The sequence below is a fragment of the Pezoporus wallicus genome, unplaced genomic scaffold (genome assembly GCF_028554395.1).
Source record: "Pezoporus wallicus isolate ANWC-B61680 ecotype Strahan unplaced genomic scaffold, APGP_CSIRO_Pwel_v1 contig_8705, whole genome shotgun sequence".
Lineage (NCBI taxonomy): Eukaryota > Metazoa > Chordata > Aves > Psittaciformes > Psittacidae > Pezoporus > Pezoporus wallicus.
Window position 1 is genome coordinate 1,626,484 of NW_026638439.1, and position 8,140 is coordinate 1,634,623.

At 44.0% G+C, this 8,140-nt stretch overlaps 1 long non-coding RNA gene across 1 annotated transcript; it reads right to left on the reverse strand.

The window, feature by feature from the left end:
* Positions 1-3,756: 3,756 nt before the first annotated feature.
* Positions 3,757-7,109, reverse strand: LOC130599884 (uncharacterized). The gene is made up of 4 exons (XR_008972313.1): positions 6,536-7,109; positions 4,554-5,406; positions 4,231-4,302; positions 3,757-3,847 (listed from the first exon to the last, which is right to left on the reverse strand). It is a non-coding gene; the product is annotated as an uncharacterized LOC130599884 (long non-coding RNA).
* Positions 7,110-8,140: the final 1,031 nt, after the last annotated feature.

The window sequence follows — 8,140 nt, forward strand, 5'->3', positions numbered from 1 at the left end:
TGACATGAACCAGAGCCCTTGGTTCACAGCTTCGTCAGACCTACAGCTTCAAGGACTCAGTCTGGACCACAGGCTTCAAGCAGCAGACAGTGCCCAGCACTGTGACACTGCTCAAGTGACTGTGCCCGCAATCAGGGCTGCATAGCTCAACCATGGCCACAGCTGCCGACATCACCCTAGTGCTTCCTGACTGCAGATTCAAGAGTCGTTACCATCACAGATCTCCTCCTCAAGCACTCTTTTATTCTTCTTCTCAAACAAGATAAAGCGATTAAGAATCTAAGTCTCTCTTTAGACAGCCTGATTTTCAAATCTTGCCTGTAACCCCTTCCTAAATAGTTTCCAATTTGCCAACATCCTTTTTAAAGCTCTCACATCAAAATTGGACACACATTTCTGATCATCAAGTGAGAGCCCTCAAGGTAATCAGCACAGTTCTATTGAGCAGGTTTCCATTTTACAGCTGTGCTGTCACCACTCATTGCCTTTGGGCTGCATGCGCTCAGTTTGTGCTGCATTTGAACAGGGCTTTCTTTGGCGGAAAGGACAAAAAAAAGAAATGATTGCTTTCCTGCAGTTCAGTGTGTGCTTGGTGTAGATCCTACCCAATTCCATTACACAGATTCACAGAATCACAGCCTGGTTTGTGTTGGAAGGGACCTTAAAGCTCATCCCGTTCCAATCCCCTGCCATGGCCAGGGACACCTTCCACTAGAGCAGCTTGCTCCAAGCCCCTTCCAACCTGGCCTTGAACACTGCCAGGGATGAGGGAGCCACATCTCTGCTTCCAAAATGAGGTGTACTTAAGGCTTTTGTACTGAGGAGTAGGGGGACATGAGCAGAAACCAAGATGTAAAAAATATCCCCCTAACTTTAGAGAACTGAACATCATGTGGCCACTACAACCCTGACCACTGACAGCACAGCTCTGCAGCTGGCAATGTCTCTGTGGTCTCCATGCTCAGGAGCACAGGATGCTGCAGATGTTGAAGAGGAATCTTGGCTGTGATGACTTTGAAGACATCAGGTTACAAAATGGAAAATCCCTTCCCACCAGGCAGTGCAATTCCAGTTGGCCATTGCCTTGCACAACTTCCAGGGATTACTGGCAACTTGTGTAGGCAACTGTGCAGCTGTAAAACATCTGGCTGTATTTCACAGGGTGAGCACACACTTCCTAGGTCCCACTTCACAGCTGTATGACAGCAGCACTGGCTGCTGACAAGTAGTGCTGTGTCTCTAAGAGCCACTGTGATACGGTCCCAAACCAGAAATGCCACAGCAGTCACATCACAAGAGACACTGGTGCCAGGAATCACATCAGTCAGATTTTGCTTTCCCACAAAGTACATTTTCTAGATATCTTCCATGAGAACATGCTCTGTACCAGCACTGCCAGAAACAACCTGGCTCACTGCAACTGAACACCAGCCTTGCAGGCTGTGTGTTCATGAGCTTGAAGTGCTTTAAGCATATCAAATACTTAACTCCGCTCACTGTGATGTTAAAAAGGCTGCCAAAACTGCAAAGCTTGCAGAAGGAGAGAAAGCACAAGAGGAGGTTAAAACCAAACAATAGCATTAAAGAGATGTAGAAGTCGGTTACAGCAGGAGATTCCAGGTACCCATTAAAATCTCTGTTCTCCCCTAACCTAGACATAGTCATTTCCATCCTTTCCCCCTGAAGCCAGTAAAACAGCATTAAAAGAAAAAAAATCAACAACTGTCCTACATTTACACAAGTGGAACAGTGAAAACCAATGAAAGCCACTTGGCATCTTTATAAGACAGTTCAAATAAAAATTAATGGCACATGTAATAATAATTCCGAGAGTATTTTGTTTCCATTTATATCCAGCTAAGAGACAATTTTTGGTGCATTTGGTTTTATAGATCTGTGTATATGCAGCAAAGTAGAAATCCTGCACATGGGCAAATAAATAAGAGGCTATGACTGGCTGACAGCAAGATTTGTAGAGCTAATTAGTTCAATGAATAGGAAAGGCACTCAAAATAACAGCTCATCAAATAGTTCTTCATACAAGAGAGATCTGTCACCCTGCCTATGCTGAATAAATATTTTTACTGCCTTCCAGAGATCAGTGCCAACAGAAGCAAATAAAACCAGAACACAACAATGATAAAACCCCACCAAACTCCACTGACTCCAACCCTCCCAGGCAGCTGCCAGGCTGTCCATAAAGGAAAGGTCCTCAAACATCCATAAACCCTGTCGTGTCGCACAGCACAAGAGCTGCACGTGCTCCTGTTGGTGCATTACATCCTTTCTTGCACGGCTCTCTGTTACCAATGCACTGTGCTGGAAATCACGGTTCATTAGGAAGACAGAACATATTCCCAAAGCACACTCACGGCCTCGTGGAAATGGCAGCACCTTGGGCAGACATTTGAGGTCAATTCAATTCTGTGAGAGCTCGCTGCAGAAGTGCTGTCATCAGACAGAACAGGTCTGAGCAAGTGCCTTGTGGTGGGGGCCCATGGGGTGAGGTAGTGAAGATTAAGGAAATAATCACGCTTTGAACTAGTAACAGATTAGAGTACAATCAACAGTGTTCTATAGGCAGGATACTAATAACACTGTGGGGTTTTAAAGCCCACAAGTATTACCTGATTCAATCCCTTCTCTCAGGGACAGCTTCATCCCCTCAGGAGAACTTCTATGAAGTACATAATTATGAGAGGCAAACCAGGTTACAAGAAGCTGTTCTGGGCACAACACTTGGTTACAGTGAGCAACATAAAGCACTCACCCATCTGTATCTCATCCTTCTTGATGCAGAAGAGTAAATAACATACTGAGTTAATAACGAGTATCAAGAAAAGAGGAAGAACAAGGAAGCACGGAGGAAGCACAAAGGCAGCTGACTGAAGCCAAAAGCAAGGACCCTACCCCTTCTAGTAGCAAGTGCTGAGCAGGACAGAGAGAAGGGAAAGGTTCACGTATAAAAGCAGCCAACAGGAGGGAATCACTCACACAGGTACCATGAGACAAATTCCCCCAAAGGGCCCCGAGAGCTACTTTACATCTGGTCACAAATGAGCCTGCCCCATCCCAGCAGCTCCTGCCAACTGTTACCAGCAGAACTGTCCCCCTTACAGAGAAATGTAATAATGTTAAATAGTCCAAAGTAATTCATGGCTTACATGGTTTTAGTATTGACATTCAAGTACATCATCAGCTCCTCTGGTGAGTGATATTTCTAATTGATTTGAAATTGTGATATACCTATTATTCAATCAACTCAGTTTTGCAAACTCAATTGAGATCTGAAACCAGGCCAAGAGATATAACGAGACTGTAGCAGCTACATATTTAAAAGAGGAGAAAAAGTAAACCATCTGTTTGCTTATGTATAGTAATATAAAACATATCCTTGCCATCTCTTTTGATTTTGCCACTGTACTCCTTTGAAGAGCTACACAGAAGAAAACTGCTTCGGCTATAGCTGGCTTTCATCATCCTCCCCAAATCTTAGTCTTCTTTTACAGCAAATCATTACAATTCTATTCATCTTTTTATGCCTATAATCCAGAGTTTCAAGCACACTCTTGGATATAAAGGCCATTTGGGCCAAACATAAATTGATGAAATGTTGGCCTTGTCTTCTAAGCATTTCAAAATGGTCACATATATTTCAGCATTTGAATTTTTCTAAAGCAGAGCCGCAGCAGCGAGTGAAGAACTGAGTAAACTCACATCTGAACAGTAAATTCACATCTGAATTGGTGATTTAACTTCTTACCACTGCTTTGTCCAATCTTCCTGAGCTTCCTTTTGAACAAAGCTGTTCAACGGGCACGTTTCCACCCAGATACTGAGCCTGGCTCTTGAGAACACGCCACAAAAAGGGTCAATTGTCATTTCTGTCCCACTCCCCTTGTGCTGCCCCTGCGGGGCTCAGTAACATTTCCCAGGTTGACTGAGGCACGTGGCCAGCGTGAACAAAGCCCACACTCACAACTAGTATCACCCATAACAGATTGTTTTTCTCCTGTGCTCACCCTCTCATACCAAGTTCTTGTGTGTGAACAGGCCACAGCCAGCGCTGCAGCTGGGACTGAGGTGCACCAAGTTGCTATTTCCATTACCCAGCCCCATTTCCAAGCTTTAATCCGTCAGCAATTCCAATCCACCGGTATCCCACAGCAGTGGGGTTATCCCACATGTACAAATCAAGCTGCAAATGACAAGCTAGCCATTCTGACTTACCACAGCATCTACATCCAGCTTGGGTTTAACTTCGGAGCCTGTTCTTAGTACAGAAAGGGAATTCATTTCATCCTGTACAAGAAACAGCAAAGAAATTGAAATGGAACACTGGGGAAAGCATCTCCTAATGGTTTTCACCAAATTTATTCATATAGAATATAGAGGAAAAAATAAAGGAAAACCTAATGTACTTTTTGCACCACAAAGTAACACTGAATTCAACCTTGTTCCTGAGCACTGGGAGTTTCAAAGCTGGGTATGTAGGTCAGGTACACAAGCCCCATAGAAATGCAACTTCATGAGGTTATTTCTGAAACACTTACTCTGAAAGAACACAGATATGGACAAATTCTTTGGGAGCTGAAGTCAGCACAGGTCTTTCCACTTGGGATGAAACACCAGCAGAGAGCTGACATCTTTTATCTTTCCAGGTGTCAGTTTTGGCCTCTGCAAAAAGGTGAAGTACAGAATCCTCCTGCACAAAAGGGAAAATTCATTCCTTTCATGAGCATGAACCCTTTAGCCCTGAAAATGCTCCTTCCTCTGACAGTCCAGGCAGTCCATGACTCCATCTTGTGACACTGGCAAAAGATGTGAGCACCCACAGGGTGTTCTGTGTGCAGCTCCAGGCATGGGGAGGTTTGGGGTATCCTGCAGTAACAGCCAGGGGTGGCTGTGCACATTTCCATGAGCTTTACAGAAGAGCAGCACAACAGCACAGCAATGTAACTGTAACTGAATCTGTGCTGGAGCAGCTGGATCTAAATCAGGACTAAAGCTAAGCCTGTGTAAATGGGTCGTGTGTAAAAGGCAGCGGCACGGCTCATACACGACTGAAATGGAGGTAAGTGTTGTACACATTTAAGAGCTGGGAGCACAGCAATTACTCTGCATTTTTTGTCAGGAAGTCACCACAAAGCACGTGCAATCCCTTAATGCCAACAGAGAGAGATGTTGCTTCAAGTCTGCTTTATGTGTGACAGTGGAAGAAAGAACAAACTGATCAAAATACTGCACCCTGTGTCTTTCTACAGCATACTTAGAGAGGCAGAAACTACTAATTCAGAGGAAATTCCTTCATCTAATATTATTCTGGTTCTAAGATCATGTTAGGCTGAAGTAATTCCCCTGGACTGTTGTAGCCCAAAGTATCTGCAGGGGACTGAGGAGAGACTTCTGCAATATGAAAAGGAGTAAAAATTGATCAGTGAAACATTTCAAGAACCAGGAAGTCCAGCCTTGGTAATAACAATATTAATATAACACCATCAGTAACACTCTGTTGTGTGAGCAGCACATGTCCATCATTCCCTTTAATGTGACTTTCAATCTTCAGGTTTTCTTCCATACCCATGAGAGCTCAGAGCATCTTCTCTCAAGCCAATCTAATTATACCAGTAAAAAATGGAATGAAATAGTCCCATTCATAGATTTAGTTCCCCCTCCTGCATTATGGCACCTTCTTTTGTTTTAGTGCTAACTGTGAAATGAAACAATGATGAAGCACACCAGGAGCGCGCAGATGAGCACATACAACTTGCTCAACTACCTTCAGTGTCTTATGTAATGTTCAATATTGATTTTGATTCAATGAGACTTCTATTAGAGTTATCTGTTCTAGCCAGCTGCCAAATGTACCTGCTCAGTAATGTGTCCAAATTCATTAACAGTTTTGTTTTAATAATATTTCATTTTAAAGTTTAATTTTATCCACACATTAGCTTCATATTACTTATGCAAATAAAAGCTTTATGGCTATATTAGCAATAATTCATTATCATTCCCTACTGGCTTAGTGAAGGAATTTGTAACTTTGGAGTATATCCAGAGCTTTTAATTGAAGATACTAAGGGAAGCCTACATTTTGTTAGAATCATTTGCACATACAAATTAACTATGATTAGCATAAGTCTCTCCAACTCTTTCCAGGCTCCCAGGCAGATTGTCTAGGATAGGACTTTTCCCCAAGTCCTGTCTGAAGGGTAATGTACTCAAGGTGGAATCCAATAAGCATCCTGGAGTAAAGAGGCTGTGGCTGCTGCAGCTGGGATCCAAGGCAAGCCAGTAATCTGTTCCCTTCCAGCAACTTGGACCGGGTAGGAGCGAAGGATGGAAATACCAAGACTGTATGGTCATGTTGCAAAACCACGTATGGTTTAGCTGCTTGGGCAGAGAGGGTATGTTTTGGTGGAACTTTACTATTTTCTGTTGCTTTACGTCTTCATAACCAGCCCCCGGTACGGAACTTACAATGACTAACTGGAGAGAATACTGCAAGTAGATGGACTTGGTGATAATTACTTACCAGGTCAGTATCACCACAGGTAGTCTTGCAGGGCTGGGTCTTCTGTGTTCCAGGGTTTCTGTCTCCAATCCAAAGGTAGAGGACTGGACCCTAAATCATCTCAGAAACCTATTAAGAAAATTACTATGTAGGTACTCCTTTCTTTGTGCTCTAAATGAGCTCTTGTTGGATGAGGAACCGACTCATGTTTACTTTATTATGTCCCAAGTCACATAAGGACTGTGGGTATCTTCCCCATCTCCTGCAGAAGACGTTTTAATTAGCCAATTATATTAGTAAAAAGCAATCTAATTTCTAGGCCAAACAATAGCATGGCACAGATATTAAAATCAAATTAGCAAGCCACTGCAGTGTTTTCCTGTAGCATGCAAACCCCACCTCCTGCCCAGATAATTATGTCTGCGTAGTGATCTGTGGCACGGAGAAAACACACACACGCTGTGAGTAATGAACACGGTGACAGGTGTTAAGAACTTCCCTCTACTGTCTCTCTCCACCTTTTGCCCTTTTAATTTAGTTTATTAGTAATCACGGTGTGTCCTTTAAATACATGCTTTAGAAAACAAACAGCAGCAAGTGCTGCTCCAGGAGATTCCGCTCCTGGTGCGCTGCAGACTTCCTGCACGACTCCAGCAAAGCCTCACAATTTCTATGCACTCTGCTGTAATAGGACAAACGCCTTCCCACCTCTTCCCTCCCTCCATGTCAAGTCAGTGTTGGGAGAGAGAAGAGGCCTCACCATGTCCTTGTGTCTGAGGCAGAGCAGCAAACCCCCAGGCATTCGCAGCTCAGGATTGTTAGACAATGGCAATGGTTTTCTCCACAAAGAAACTCCAGCCACGTAACCTTTAACTGTGGTGGGAGAAGTGAAGCTTTCTTCATAAAATACTCATATTAACAAAGAGGAGAGGGAGAGAGGGAATGGATCTTACAGCCTTGACTCCATACAGACCCTTTCTTTGCTCACAACTCTGAGTTTAAGCCAAAGCAGAGAATTAAAATGTTTGATCCAGGACGAAGGGTGCTTTTGATTGCCAAGTAGTGAAAGCTGAAAGGAATCTTTTCAGTTGTGCCTAGACTCCACCTTCTGAGATGGAAACAGACTGGAAACGCATTTATCTGGGAATCAGAAACAGCCCTTTACAAAACAACTAGCTGCTTTGAAAAGGTGCTTCCACCTTCCCCTAAAAGAACACAGGAGCCGGCTCTACCCTTCCATGCTCCAGCACTCTGCAGCTCCTGCTGTCTGGGCACAGCTCTGAGCACACCCAGTCCTCTCCATAGCACCATGGGTTTGTCAGAGTGAGACATTTATCCTGCAAAGGCCATGGCAGCAGCACACCCGTCCTGGAAAGGCCAACAGATCAACTGTTCTGAACCCCTGAACTCTGAATGCTTTTTACAACCCTCCACAGGTTCTGAGGTGTAAAATCACCCCTAAACAAAACAGTAACCAAGTGTGGGAGCACCGAAAGGATGAAGTGGAAGAGAGATGTTAGGGGCCCTCCTTCCTCCGCTGGGATGCAGAGCCCTGCCCCTGCTGCACCAGCCTCAGCCCCAGCACAAGCTTTGATCTGACCAGGAGTAAGTGCTCCCCAAACAGCA